Raw genomic sequence first — 15,637 nt, forward strand, 5'->3', positions numbered from 1 at the left:
TGTTTCCATGATATCCATGCAAAATTTATTGGAATTAATATGAGTCACTGAAAGGATTTCACAGCATTTCTAAGAGAGATCTAGAGGAACAGCAATACAACTGGGTGTAATGGTTTGAAAAAACTGAGGCTGTAGCGAACTACCCCTAAGTAATACCAACAACCATTAGATTAAGTAACAGGATCAAAATACACACCCCCTGAGCAAACAGTCAACTTACATTTCTATTAACTAACGGAAGTTGTACCAACTACAATTCATGTTGACAATCATACTCAGCTATAAACAAAACTCAGTTATAAACAAAACATTGTAAAATAAAGTACAAAAATATTTTGCTATGTTGTGAATGTTTATTTTCTAACTAACCGGCTTATTATTTCCAAGCACTACATTCCCAGCGTTGCCACAGCGGACACACAGCAATGTGGCCCAGGATATGGGCATGTCACTGACACCCAATGTAGAAAATACAATAGCAGAATCTGTTTCCAGCCTTATTCTCTCAGTGTGGAGTAGAGGCTCTCTGGTATTTGTGTGACGCTTTAGCAGGAGACAATGCCTTTCGGTAACCTCGCCGGGGGCCCGAGAAGCCATCGCACACCTGACCGATCCCAGGCTCTCCGCGCCGGGAAGAGCGAAACCTTCCTCCCGCCCCGCGGGCTTTCTGTGACAAGGTGAGAAAGTGTTTCTGTTTCCAGCACGTTTAGCGCTGCAAAACTCGTCAGAGAGCTAAAAGGGCGCTTTATACGTTAATTTTGGAGGTTTGCCCGCCTAAACTCAATCCTGGCGCCGGGAGCCTCCGCCCGCCCCAGCGGCTCCGGCGGGACTCCGGCCGCGGCGGAACCCGGCCCGCGGGAGGCTCCCGGCCGCGGCGGGCGCACCCTCTCCCGCGCAGCGCTCTCGCGGAGCGGCGCTGCCGCCAGCCCGGCTCCACGGCGGCCCCGCGGGCGCGGAAGCGGCGCGCAGCCCCCGAGCACCAGCGTTTGGGGTTCTCTCCCTTCAGCGATCCCAAACTCCGTTCCAACGCGCTTATTTCCTCTTGCCTCCCGAGCCAGCTTCCTGCCCGCGCTGCCACCGCTTCTCCCCGGCATCCCTCCCGCGCTCGGCGCCGGTTCGCGGGCGGCCCGGGACGGTGGCGGCGGGGGCGGTGGGCGGCCCGCGGGCGGCCCCGATTGGCGCAGCCGGCGCACGTGGGGCCGCCCTCTCGCCTCGGCGCTGGCAGCGCGGCCGCCGCCGCGGGGCACGGCACGGGAGCGCTCCGTGCTCCGCTCCGCGCGGGTCTCCGCGCACCGCACGCGGCGCTGCGGCGAGGAGGGGAGAGCGAGGAGTCAAGCCGGGCCTGCGGAAAGGTGGGCGTGCGGGCGGCAGCCGCCGCGCTGAGGGTCGCGGTGGCCGTGGGGGTGGGCGGGGGCGAGGCGCCCATCGGCTCCCTCGGTGGCGCGCCGCGTCCGCCCCGTTGGGGCTGCCGGCTGCACGGCGCCCGCGGGCGGAGCTCTCGGAGAGAGCGGGGCAGGGAGTTAGCTATCAACTCCGCGCTGGCGTCCTCCGCCCCGGCACGGCGCCGGGACCTCCCGGGCGCCCCGGCGGTGCCGGGCCGAGGCAGTCGGGTCCGCACCCCGGGGGAAGGCGGCCGTTCCCGCGGAGCTCGGCCGAGCGCCGTCTGCGGCGCGGCTGGGGCGAGACGGGCGGTGCGTCCGGGAGCGCAGCCCTTCAGCCCTCGCCGTCGGAGGCGCTGGGAGTGGGGGGGCCCGGCCCTGCAGCCACCCCCGGCGCAGGAGGCTTTGCTCTGACACCGGCCCCGAAGTCTGCGCTGCTGGGCGCCGCTGGTGCAGCCCGGCGGCGGTCGGTCCCTGTCACCATCCCGGGAGGTTCTGGGGGTGGTGAAGAGCAGCGCAGAACCGGCCAGTAAGCGTCGAGCAGATGTACTGGTCCGCTTCCAACGCGATGTTTCAGGAGTAACCTTGACAGTCCAGTGAAACGACCACCACCACCCTCCCCGCTTTCTGTTTGAGCCAGCTTTGGTAATGGAAAAGTAAAACAGCTGTCGTCATTATCCGCTCGTCGTCTTCTGGTGAAATCTGAAGTTCAAGGAAATATTTGCCATTGTTTAGAGGAATGTGTTATTCTTTTTTCATCATATTTTACTCCTGTCAAACAGAGGAGCTTATGTTTAAGGAATTACATCACTTTGCAAATCCCTCTATCTTTCTCTAATTATAAACTGTATTTTAGGATGTCTTCAGCTTGGCTGTTTTCCTTTTGTGAGTCAGAGCTAGTGTTACTGCTTTTGATTGCTTGAATAGGCTCAACAGACCCATGACACTTCTCTTAAGAGTTTTAAGAATTGTTGCTCATGTGATGGGGATCATCTGGCAACTCTGCTTAGCGTTATGGAGGCAGACAGGACCTTTTCCCACCTGAAATACTGGAAGATGACAATGAGGTATCTTGATTCTGTTTTTGATTATGACATCTAATCAATGCTGCAGTGACTGACTGTAGGGGAGGTCTGTGACCTGTCATCTCTTACAAGAGACGAGTAAGCGGAGGGCAACGAAGTTGTATCTTGCTGGTCATGCATTGAGTTAGCAGCTCAAGGGTTTCTTTTTCACATCTGTAGTTTCCAAACATACTTTAGCCCTGAATTTTTTTCTTTAATTCTAGCCAGTTATTTTAATGAGGCCCTAATAACTCAAAATGTAATGAATACAGAGGAATACTTGTGGTAGTTTGAGTGCAAGTAATCATAAGGGGGAGCTGGGCATTATTTTTTTTGTTCCCCATGCTCTGTGAATAGGAATTTACACCTTCTTGCCCCTAGGAAGAATGTTCGCTGTGGGGCTGATGTTAGTCTGCTTGGCAAATACTTGAAAAAGTCACTTTCAGTGAAATGTTCAAGGCCTTTCTGCTTGGGGGAATGCAGTTACATTGTAGTCATGCAACGCTAATTTCCCTTCTATTACTCTTGATTTTCTTCAGGACTATGTCTTAAAAGTTGCACGGCACCTTTAAAAATACCCTAAGGTAAAACAATGAAAATAAAAAATCCTGTAACATTTTGAGTGTAGAGTGAAAGCACCATTTTGGAAGTTAGCCCAATCACCATTTTGTGATAGCTTCCTCAGGTAAAGGAATTTCCAGGTGGAAAAATAGGCTGTGAAGAATTGTGCAATGGAAAGTAAGGGGTATCTTGCCCTTGAGTAAGAGTGTTTGCTGTGGTGGCTGAGATTTCTGTTAACCTGCACATGTTCATTTCTCATCTCTGTTTCATTTATCTTCCAGTTTCTGAGTGTCTCCTGGATGTGGTCTGGATAGGAGCCTGTAAAATCAGGGAAGTGTGATGATAACATGGCGTTGTGAGCTATAGAAGGGTCAAAGAGGAGTACTTTACTTTTTTTTTTTTTTCTTCGAGATTTATGTTCAGGTCACCTCAGTCCTGTGTGCACGTAGGATGTTTAGACAGTGAAGGTAATATAAGCCATTTATAAAGTCCTCAGTATGAAGAATTTTTTTTTTCTTCCTAGTTGAATATTTTTTCTTTGTACTACTTAAGGCTACTTATACTAGAAGTTCACTTCCTAAATAAGATGGATTCATCAATAGGTACTTCTTGTGTTTGTAATGTTGTTGTTAGATTGAAGCCTACATTTTAGAAAACTTAAAAGTAAGGTTTTTCAAAAAAATGTAGCTTATAAGACTATACGGAATGTCTTCTGTTTTATTATGAACAAAATTCTACGAAATGCCAGCTTTGTAAAATAGTAGCTGTTCAGCTCCCTTGGGGAGAAGCATCCTGCTGTAAGAGTGCATTTGTTCTTTTTCTTCTTTCCTTGTAATGTTTTTCCAGTGTCCAGCTGGTAAGCTAACATTGCCAAGGTTGTACAAAGACGTTTTAATCACAGGTGTTCAGTTAGTATGGTGATAAGACAAACTTGTCTTCTGTTTTTAACCAAGCAGGAATGCTATAGCTAATGTGTGCAGAAAAAAATTGAGCCCTTCACGGGAGCACTTAATTTGCCTCGTCCTGGATTGGTGGTCTCTAGTGATGTTGGGGATTTGAAAAATGGATGAAAATAAAAGCCTTGACATTAATTTATATTGTATCCAGACATGCCAGTGAATTCATCAATACATTTCTGCATATGACTGCAGCAGTTAGTGCTGGTTTAACTGTATAGAAGCATGTTTAAATTTAGGCTTTTGGTTTGCCTGTTTCTTATTGTTTTGAGTCAGGACATGCAAACTAGGGTGTATCTGGTATTTTATCAGTGCTAATAGACGTTGCCTGATTGTTTATAGTTTCTTCTTGTGCAGCATTCCAGATCCATACAGATGTTTAATTTCATCCCCAACAAATTTCTTAAGCTTCGAGAAAGGGAGAGGAACATAGTAATAATAATTCAAAGCAAGAACTGTGTTAGCAAGAGAAGGGACTATTGGTTTTCCTGCCTAAATGATGTCCTAGAATATTTAGGCTGTGGTGTGCAGGGAGACATTCTGGTTTTAGGGGAGTGGGAGGAAGAACTTTGCCTCTTACTACTTTTTTTTTTTCCTCCCCTTGGTAATCTGCTGTCACAGAAGTGAATGATGATTTCTCAAAAGCAAATGCATTTCTGAAGCTATACCTAGCAGAATTAAACTCATGAAATGTGTTCATTAGGCAACTGAGGGCCAAAAACAGATCAGACCATTTAACAAAATCATTGTATTCAAAGTCTTTCAAAACTGCCTCTATCCTCTTCCATCCTGAAAAACCTTTTTCCAATGGTCCATTTTCTTTTTCCAGTATCCGTTTGTTGGAGGCCCAGTTGACTTTTGGCATATGTTGTTCATTGTGATGCTCTAGAGCTCATAATTGAACATTAAGCTGCCTTTTTTCCATCTTAAGCTTAGGCAGACATCCTCTTCACCTGAGGTTTTTGACACAAACTGTGCTGTGGGGCTTCTTTGTCATAAGTATAAAAGATTCCTTTGTGAATGGAATTGCATGACTGTGAGTTAGCTTGATGTATTACCTATTCCTACTTTCCCTTTCATAATTTTTCTTTGCAGATAGTTTTGGGAAAGGATTCCTGCTGTGCTGAAGTGCTGCAGGTCTGGGAGCAGTTTGGACTGTAATGTTCCTGGAAGGCTGGGCTGTGTTCTTTACAAGACACCATTTGTATTGGATTTCTGATGCTCGGAAGACCCAGGTTTCTATACGTGTGTGTTGTCAGTTTCAGACTTTCTTATGTAGATATCATTGGTAATCTACTGTCAGCAGCCCCAAGGGAAAAAAAGTCCAGACATTTCTGTTCTGTAGCATTTTGATTTCCTTAATGAAACAAGAGCATTGTGGGAGTTCAAGGTTGCTCAGTGGTGCAGTATTCTTACCAGTGGCTATGAATACAAGTTATTAAAGGTTTTACTGTCATGAACTGCGGATTAAAGTCCAGCGCTAAAAGCTGAACTTGGTTTTTTTTTTCCCTTTAAACTTGGTTCTAGTCCTGCCGTAGACATGAGAGTGGTGCCAGCTCCAGGAATCTTTTTTTTTTAATTTATTCTTTACTCTCTTGTGTGGTTTTAAACTTTAGACACTTTAACTTTATTATCTCTTCCTAGAGACTGCACGTTTTTTGTATATGTGAAGCTTCTAAGTAGTGTAAAACATGTTGCGTAATTACCAACAGATCCGTTAATAATAGGGAAAACCCCAAGATTACGTATATTTGTATAAAACACTTAGGATGGAGAGACTTTGGAAAACAGTTTTCTGGGTAGGTTGAGTTTTTCTTGTCTGTGCATAAAACAGTACCATTAAGCATATAACAGTAATAAATAATAAACTCATTTTGGATTAGATTTCAATATAAGAAATTAATATACTCCTACTTAGGTTAAACTGAGCCGTGGTTAAATTATTAAGATTCTGTTGCTGTGGAAACAATTCCTTTTTCTTGATGCATCGCCATAAGACAAAACTGGAAATGTAACTTCTGTAAGATTTGGTGCTTTCCTGCAATTAATCTGAAAAAAATAAATTCTTACAATTTCTCCTTGCTAACTGTGCTGGCCAACAAGTTTGTTATTTATACATTTTGGTTTTGGGTTTCCTTTTCACAAGCCATTCTATGCTATGGTTGCAAGCTGTTTTAGAAAACACACTTCTGTATCTTGCAAATACTTGCTTGGAGAACCAAAACAGTCATTTCTTTACTTACCGGGTTTTTTTTCGGGATTGTTGAGATGCAAAATTGAAATATAATCTAATTTTGTTTCTACCTTTCCACTCACTAGTGTATCTAGGAGGAGGGGAAGAACAAACAACTGGCCATATGCAATATACACCTGGAAAACTCCCTCTTGGTAATTAAGAGAAATTCTAGGATGTTCATGAGCTTCCTCTTGAATTGTTTGCCTTTAATGGGCCGTTATCCAAGCATATCAGCTTTCTGTACTCATTTAAAGGGACACAATGCTGAGTTCAACATTTTTAATCATATATGTAAAGAAAGAAGGAAATAATATGATCCATTATTGACAGATTGGAATTATGCAGTTAGAGTGAGTTCCTGTTAGTTCATTTCCTTGAGCTTGTACATCAGGTTCCTGACAGTGTAATAAAGTGTCCAAGTCCTCTGATATGCCCAGAGGTTAGTGACTAGTTTATTAGCACCTCTGTGACTTTAATATAAACATAGGAAATATTTTTTTGAAGTGGCAATTTGTTCAGTGAAGGTTTACAATCAGCTCTGCCCTGTAACAGCAAATACTTGTCAGTCTATAGGACTCCATGCTGGGGCCTTAGGCTTTAGGCAGCATGGAGAAAGGATGGATGCTCAGAGATGTGCTCTGCTCATGTGTACCAATGCAAAGGGGCTTCTTTTTGGCTTCCCAGTGGCCATCAGTTCCTTGCTGGTCAGCATGCACTGCAGTTGGCCTTTGCCACCTTTTTCACTGGATGAAAGTTACAAAATTCAGAGAGACAAAAATGTGTCTGGTGTCTTTCCACAGGAAAGGGCCAAAAAACCCCCTTGTATTCAGCTGCCCTTAGTGTCTTAAGGGCAGATTTAAAGTCCGGTGTTAAAACTCCAAATTCACAGCTTAGTTTTGTCATTTTCGGATCTAGATCTATACTGAAGGAATTGCCTGAAGGAAGCAGTCTGACTTTAAAATACAAAAAACCCCCAGAAGATCGCAGAACTGTAGAACAGCTGAGTTTGGATGGGACCTCTGGAAGTTCCTTTTTACAGTTTTATTACACTATTCTCTTTAGGACGAAGCTGTGTTAACCTTAGGGTTTTTTTGGACAGTGCTCTCAGGCCCGTGGTGTGATTGTTGGGCCTGTATGTGCAAGGCCAGGAGTTTGGCTTCATGATCTCTGAGGGTCCATTCCAACTCAGGATGTTCTATGATTTGTTTTGGGAGATGTAGAAAGGAAGTTGCAGCTTGTGAATATAGAGGTTCACTAGTATGAGGGGATATCAAACAAAGAAGACTTTGTTTTGTAAGCAGACAGCTGAGTGAAGTCAGAGGCACATTCACAGATGGAATGGAGTTCCTGGTTACTGGAACTGAAATTTTCCTAACTTACATTTTTTTGAGCCTTAAATGGGGACCTTTTCAGAATCATCTTATGTTGTAACAAAGCTATTAATTTTTGTCTCGATCAATACAGAATTTCAGTTTCACTATAAACACACTTTCAATATGTTCTTTCAAGAAGCATTATTCTTGACTGATTTTAGTAAAACTCACAACTTAAGAAAATTAGTGTGTCAATTTTTTTAAAAAAAATCAGTTTACTGTAGTCTGTGTGCATTTGCAGCTGTTCAGAAGTGATTGTCAGAGGAGCAAAGAATGATTCAACAGCATATGAAGTGCTGGATGCTTCCCACATCATTGGTAACATATGATCTGTATTTGAAAAATGTAACCAAGACTGAATATTTACATATTTTAAGTTGTTTGTTTGTTTTAGGTTTTTTTTCTGGGTGGCTGACTAGTTTGACTACAGTATCAGACTGAGTTTACTTTAAGTTCGGGAATTTGAATCACTTTCAGTTTACCGGGACCTGAAATATACATACAGAAATTCATGATGGAAGTGTTTGTTTTGAAGATTCTGATTTAATTTAACTCTTGTGGAAAGGCTATATAGCAGACTTCACTGGGACTTGAACAGAGCAGGTAGGCATACTTTGTCCCATGGAGTTGCTTTACGTTTTTGTGTCATTTGTATTTAGTAAGGCTTCAGATGTTCCTTTAGTATGTAACTATAGGGCAAGGTAATGTGGTTCTTAGATGCTGAGACATAGTTACAGTATATAATCTATTATTTAAATATCCAAATACAAGATTAGGGATTTGCCATAGGTCATCAGTTGTACCTTGCAGAGTTGTTAGTTAACCTGCACTTGGACACAGAATGCATTTGTGAATCAGTCTGGGCTTAAAACTAGAGTCTTTTATGTCAGTTCTGCGTTGACTTGTGAGATAATGCTGTCTGCTTAGGCACCTGATTATCTCCTGACCTGAGCTGTCCACATTTCCTGTCTAGTCAGTGGAAGGAGTTGAAAGCCTTGGGGGCAGGAATCACAGTGTTGTAGTGTTTCACAAAATAGTAATGACATTACTTCAGTAAGCAGTATTAAAAAGCATGAACAGAAATAGCTTTTATGTGAGTTGGGAGTAAGGCAATACAATTTTGTGACTACTGTGTTAGCTGAAGGTAGCTGTGTCTGTTGGGTTACACCTCATTTACACATCTTGACACACCACTGTCCCTGTATGCCTCAGTTTGCCAAGGTCATACTGAATTGTGGATGGTTCTTGTCCCCAGCCCAGGGAATCAGTTGCGTGGGGGTGTCTGTTGAGAAAGCTTTGGGAAGGTAAGCTAATTGATTATCTGTGAAATTTTTCAGGAGGAAGCTAGGACCTAGCACCTCTAACTTTAATGATTTGATGGGATCTGAAATATGACATTTAGTTTCTTAAAAGTTAAGGTCTTTGTGTCCAGTATGATATTTTAACTCAGAGCTCTTATCTGACCAAAGGCTAATGCGACAGACTTTAAAGGATTAAGAAATCAGTGTGCCTATACCTCTATTAAGGAATTTAGTAGATAGAAGCCATATATAGGGCACCTTCAGATCTTCATAAGAATGACATAAAAGACTAGTTTCAGGTTCTGCTTGGTTGCTCGACAGTGTTTTACTTTAGGGGACAAGAAGAATGCAATTAAAAAATACTATACTTCAGTAACTTTTAATTTATTTTTTTAGTTAACATTGTGCATTTTAACCTAGAAAGAAAACCTCAAAAATAAGCTCTGTCAGCTAAGAAGCATACCGGATTTAGTCATGTCATGTAAAAGAACACTGCATTAAACTGCCCTTCTTTTGGTTTTGGTGGTGGTTACTGTGAAAGATACAGCAGTGTTTTGGAGGGGGAGTATGATGGTTCCAGACGCATGTGGGTCCAATTCTACTCCTAGTTACTTCTGTATAAATCTTCTCATTTTTTCTTGTAGAAATGACTGCTTATTTGTGAAAGTGGGCAGGTTTGGGCTGAGGCAAGGGCAGGGCAGGTTTGGGCTTGATCCTATTGTGCTACTTCATACCTGTTAAGGGGATGATAAGACCATGTTTGCATGGTCCTCTCCACTAGTTTGTTAGGGTGCTCTGATTTTGTTCCTCTCCACTAGTTTGTTAGGGAGCTCTGATTTTGTTTTCTGGATGTTTGGATAAAGAAAACTGGGAGTTCTCCAGTAGTGTCAGACACTTGTTTATTGTATGTTTGTCCCCTATGGAAATTCGTGAAGGAGGATATAGTCAAGATGCTGTTACAGCTTCTGATTAGTTGCTTGCTTCAAACAGTAATAGCTGATGTCTTCAAATCTTAACTTTAGAATACTGACTGGTTTTGTGTGTGAAAGTAGGCTTGGTATTCATTCAAAAGCTACATTTGCAGTTGTGTTTTTGTTTTTTGTATTCTGTTTGGTTCCAGTGGAAAGTGCAGGAATGGATTGTCTTTGAACAGTAGCCCAGGTACCATTTTGGGTGCAAAGTGAGGCTTCTTTACAGCTCTCTCTGAGCAGTGATCAAGCTGAAGAATGCACTTGTAATGTAACACTGTAACACTGACCTGGTGGTCCCACAGGCGCTTAGCAGATGCTGAACTCTCCCATATATTTCACGAGCTGGGTGTGGTGACTGCTCATTTGCTGCAGAAGGAAATGATCTTAAGTGAGTTGTACAAGGTGATACCTGTGGTAAAACTGTGATAATAATACATCTTTCTAGTTCTGTTTTCATAGTCAGCATATTAGACTTTATATTTTATATCCTGAGCAATTCAATTAGAAACTTGTGATCAACTCAGTGTGCATTTTAAGTCCTCTTGGTATTAAAATTTGTGAATTTAGGCCATGGAGAATCTTTCCCAATGTATAACACAAGCTTCTTCCCTTTCCAGTTTATAACAAACCTGCTACTTAGGTTTCTAGAGTAAAACAGGCAGTGATGTATATGGACTATTTTTCTGTCTTTGTCATTGTGCATCTGTTGTGTCTTCCTCTGTGTCTGACATAGTTTGTGCATCTACCCTGCACATAGTCTGTGCATGTCTCTGCACAGCAGGAAATGAATTTTCACATGTGGAGCAATAAAAGCTGCCCTTCTGAAGGTGTAGTGTCTGGGTGTTTTGTAGGGAGCTGGTGTGGTGGCCATGAGCATTTTCTCACTTCCTGCTGGTGACAAAGCAATAAATCCCAGGTTATTTTTCTGCATGTTCCCCCCACTATGTGGATTTATTTCATGTTCTTACAGCATAGGCTTATCTGAACTTCAGGATTTTCCCAGCTTTGGCATGAATGCTTCTACTTATTTTTGCCTTTAATTTAAAAATTTTTCTTTCCTCCCTTTTAAAAAGGGTGGTATGAGGTGGGGTTGACAATTGGTGTCTGTTATGACTAAAAGGGAACCTTGCTTTTCTGATGGAGAGGTAAATACATAATTTAGGTTGCAGTAAGAGGAAAATGCTTTTCGTTTCACTCAGTGAGCTGTGCTGAGGAGGTGTTAGTAGGGATCAGAAAAGGGAAATCCAGACTGTGATATAATGTATTGTAGTAAGCTATGCTGAATAAAATTTTCTGAAAATAGAAAAGAGATATTATAGGACTCCCAGGAAGTGCAGCAGTCCCCTTAGAAACATATCTGAGATGGGAGGAAATGAGAGTTCAATACCGCTGAAACGTGGAGTGGTGCAATGAGTTGTCTTCTGAGGTGTGGGAGGTATGGGAGGTATTTATGTGATTAATGAACCAGTAGCACTGGTTCAGCTGTCTTATTTGGACCAGAATTATTCCCATAGTATGGTCTCAGCATTGTCTAATCTCCTAATCTCACTCTTTGTTTTCTGCCATTATAATTTGGTCTGTTTCTTTCTCATTTCTCACTATTTCTTATCTTAGCAACCCTTGTATGCAATTTTAATTGTGAGGCTGTTCTCTTTCAATGCTCATTTAGCAGTCCCCAGGGACTTCTTAAGAGACTTAATAGGTCTTTATTTCCCTGTCATGCCTCAGCTTAAATATTAACTTTGACATCTTCGGTTAAAAAATATTGACTAGAGATTGATTTTCTATATTGATAGATGAGTTCTCACCTTTCTACATGTTCTTATTTTTGCATTTAAATAATTATACTTTCTAGTTTATCTTACAAACAAGGTAATTTTGGGGGAGAGTAAGATGTGACTCAGATGACTGGAAAAGGGGAAGCATTGTGCCCCTGTTGAAAGAGGATACAGAGGAGGAACCTGGAAGCTACCAACTTGTTAACCTCACCTCTGTGCCTGGGAAGGTCAGGGAACAGATCCTCCTAGAAGTCATGCTAGGGCACATGGAGGACAGGAAGGTTACTTGAGACAACCAGCACGACTTCACCCAGGGCAGGTCTTGCCTGATCAAGTGCCTTCTATGTTGCACTGACTCCATCAGTGGACAAGGGAAGCTACAGATGTCATTTATTTGGACCTTGACATGGTCCTCCCCTACATCCTTCTCTTTAAATGGTAGAGAGAAGGGTTTGTTGGGTGGACTGTTAAGTGGATAAGAAATTTGTTGGATAGTCACATCCAGAGGGTAGTAGTCCATGGCTCAGAGTCCCAAGGGACATCAGTGACAAGTGGTGTTGCAGTGTCCCCTCATGCCTGGCAGGTGTTGACCACAGGCTAGCTCAGTTCTGCATTGCGGCAGTGTGGATCAGTCGGGGTTACAGGCAGGGCGAGTAACCTCCTCCCGGTGGGTTTTTGGCTCCCCACACTGGCGGATGGACCTGATGGCGTCACGACTACGGCGACGGAAAAAGGGTCGACTCTCTTTGAGCAGGGTTAAAGGTGGTTTATTAAAGGGGAGTCTGGCAAGGAGCTCCGCCTCAGACCCTTGCTGCCCAGAGAGAGCCCAGATCAAAGCCTTGCGGCAACTTATAAACGGGAGAGGATCCAGGGGTGGCGATAACGGGTCAGCCAATAAGGGAACATGGGGGTGTAACGGGGTGTCAACTTCTGAACAACGAAGGAATCACAAGAGGGGAGAAGGGGATTCCCCAAGCACTAGCCTATCACTCGACTCCTCTCCTGGATCTTTCCAGAATCCAGGGAAGGGTCCCGAAGTGACAGATGGGGTGACCAAGAGGAGAGAGAGGGGGATTGACAGGGACTGGTGGAAAGGGGGTGATTGACATTAAATGACTGGTTATATAACCAACTCAGAGGGGGGAAACCATTACAGAAAACAGGGGGTTACAGTGGAGTGAACCATTACAAAAACTTCTTATAAAACTTAATAACTTAATAAAACAACTCTTGCACCACCACAAAGTGGTGTCCCTTAGGGATCTGTAAACTGTGTTAATTAGTATCTTCATCATTGACATAGAGGAATTGAGTGCACCTTCAGCAAGTTTGCAGATGATACCAAGCTGAGTGGTGTGGTTGACACACCTGAAGGGCAGGATGCCATCCAGAGGGACCTGGACAAACTCAAGAATTGGGTCCATGGGGATCTCAGGAGTTTTAACAAGACCAAGTGCTGGTGCTGCACCTGGCTTGGGGCAATCCCCTGTACAGCACAGGCTGGGGATGAACAGATGGAGAGCTGCCCTGCCCAGAGGGACCTGGGGGTGCTGCTGGGTGAGAGGCTGGACATGACCCAGCAGTGTGTGCTGGAACCAGGTAATCTTTAAAGTCCCTTCCAACTCAAGCCATTAAATAGTTCTGCAACTTACTTTGTAGTTTCCATTTCCCTCTACTTTCAGTTCTTCTCCCCTTTCACAATGTTTCTTCTGAGTTTCATACTTCAAATGAAACAGCAAGTTATTGATGATAAGGGATGAAAGGTAAGTGTTCTATAAATGCCACTGTGGTATGTTCTGGATCTTTTCCAGATATATTATTATACCCTGTGACAGGGTGTGAAATATTCCACGCACACTGAGTAAATAATAACTGTTATGAATAATTGCTTTTAAATTAGCAGAGCTAGATAACTTATATCTGAACATCTTAAAATGAAAAGCTAGAAGAAATATAGATAGAATAAGGAAGGACCTGGAATTCTTAGATATCTAATTAAATGGTTGCTTCTTATTCTGTAGTGGAACAAAGGAAGCCAATGCTTTGCCAGTGCTAAAGGGTCACTGAAAAGAAAAACAAATTTGAGGTGGTGGGTGGTGATTTGCTTCAGTGTTGGGCAGTTGAAGAGATGGGATCTCCATGGTTTGCATGGATTGGACACACTGCTGGTTTATATACCTTTCAAGCCTAACAATATCTATGTTTCTTAGTAACATTGCTTAACTGTGGGCTAGCACTGGCTTGTACAGGCCTGTAGTGTCTTGCGCACAAACATACATACAGACACCTTAATCTTTTCCTCCTTCAGGGTCTTGCCTCGACTTGCCAGGGCTTGTAGCCCTCTAGCACATCTACTTCTGTGATGAGTTCAGGAGTACTTTGAGTCCTGCTTCCAAGCTGTATTCCCACGCCTCAGTATGGTGCTGGCAAGTCTAATATACTTTATTAATATTTTGAGAGTATTCTCAGAATATTCTGCATTTAATTAAGCTTAAAATTTAAGTAATATACATTTAAAAGCAAGAGAAATGCATCTGTTATCTTTTAATCTTTCATTGAACAGAGCAATTGATTTCAGTGTAGGATTATCTGTATTACAAGCTACAGGACACTGCTGCTTCTGCTTCTGGTTAGCATTTTTCATTGTTCTAAAATGTCTGAGCACTTCAAGTATGGGTAATATCTCTGTTGTACTTTCCTGTTTTTCTGTTTTTCTATTGTGTTGCTTTAAAATTATTAAAGGTTATCTTTAGTATATATAATTTATAAATTAATTACATATTTATGTATACCTCAGAGCTTTGCTTTTTGAGAGGTGAATTTGCATCTCTGCATAACCGCAGTGTTTTGGTGTTTTTTGTTTTGGTCTTTGGCCTGAATGGACACCTGACGCAAAAAGATTTTTGGAAGGTATATTAGCAGTAGATCCTTGCTTGATTCCAGTTGGAAATCTTTCAGTTCTCTTCGTCCTATGGAATTGTTCTTTCCTACAGTTATAAAATAGTCTCTCAAGTAGAAATGGTGCTAGAATTGTCAAGCTGATTGAGCAACTAAAACTAATGAGTTGCAAAGAATTCCAAGTATGCATCTGGCTATTAGGGCTTTACCCACAGTTTTGTGATATCATTATTAGGGAAAACATCTCTTGCTTTCTTTACTTGCTGTGCAGATGTCTGTACAAAAGATTGCTCTTTGAAGAAAGAATGAAACATCAGTAGGCATAGTAGCTAAAAGCAAAGAATGCACTTAACTCTCTCTTTCTTAATTTCAGAATCTTTCTCATGAGGGTTTAGAAGCAGCTCTTATAATGATGTAGCTTTTGAGAAATCAGTATCCTTGTAAAAGCTAGATGAAAGCCTTTTATGAAGTTGTAAGAACAATATTTCTACCATGTGCTATGTGCCTACAGTCATGGTTCTTTTATTATAGACGCTGGTTTTTACAGAGTCGCCTGTCCTTGCAAACCTTTCTGTATGAAATTTTCTTGGAGAGACAGAAGGTTCTCCTATACTAATAGATCTTGTAGTCCATAAAGCAAATGAGTTGCTTTCTTTTTTCAGCAAATGAAGTAATGCAAATCCTTTTTTGAAGGAAAAAACAAAACCCAAAACTTCCCCTTCCCTCCTTTTCCAAGTATTTTGGGATATGAACTTTAAAAATGTAGATGACTCCTATTTTCATCTTTGAGAACTTTCTAACATGTAGACAGGAATAATAAAAGTATTTGATTACTGCAATCCTGATAATATCCCACTTTTTAAAAAAGGATTAGTTCTGTTGGACTCTTGAAGGCATATGAACTTGTGCAAGACTAAGTTCAGCTACCTTTGTGATGAATGACCAGAAGAAAACACATGTAGACTCCATTTAGGGTGCACTAAGACCCTAATTAAAGGATAGTGGATCTCTTTTTTTTGAAACTTCTCTGCCTAACTGTACGCACTGTGTTTCATTGCCGGCCTTGCTGTACTTGTCAGGCTGAATAAAGGCTGTTAGTTTGTATTCTAACTCAGCATTG

General features: G+C 42.4%; 1 protein-coding gene across 5 annotated transcripts in view; it reads left to right on the forward strand.

The window, feature by feature from the left end:
• The first annotated feature begins 656 nt into the window (after positions 1-656).
• STXBP6 (syntaxin binding protein 6) overlaps positions 657-15,637 on the forward strand; it is a 104,044-nt gene continuing 89,063 nt past the window's right edge. The window contains exon 1 of one of the 5 annotated variants that reach the window (XM_040068318.2): positions 657-677. The gene's annotated coding sequence lies outside the window, so the exon portion shown is untranslated. Of the gene's footprint in view, positions 678-1,232; positions 1,353-5,134; positions 5,208-15,637 lie in introns of those variants that run through there. The other 4 variants (XM_040068315.2, XM_040068317.2, XM_058421155.1 and 1 more) reach the window with 4 other exon arrangements.

Source organism: Hirundo rustica, chromosome 6 (assembly GCF_015227805.2).
Source record: "Hirundo rustica isolate bHirRus1 chromosome 6, bHirRus1.pri.v3, whole genome shotgun sequence".
Lineage (NCBI taxonomy): Eukaryota > Metazoa > Chordata > Aves > Passeriformes > Hirundinidae > Hirundo > Hirundo rustica.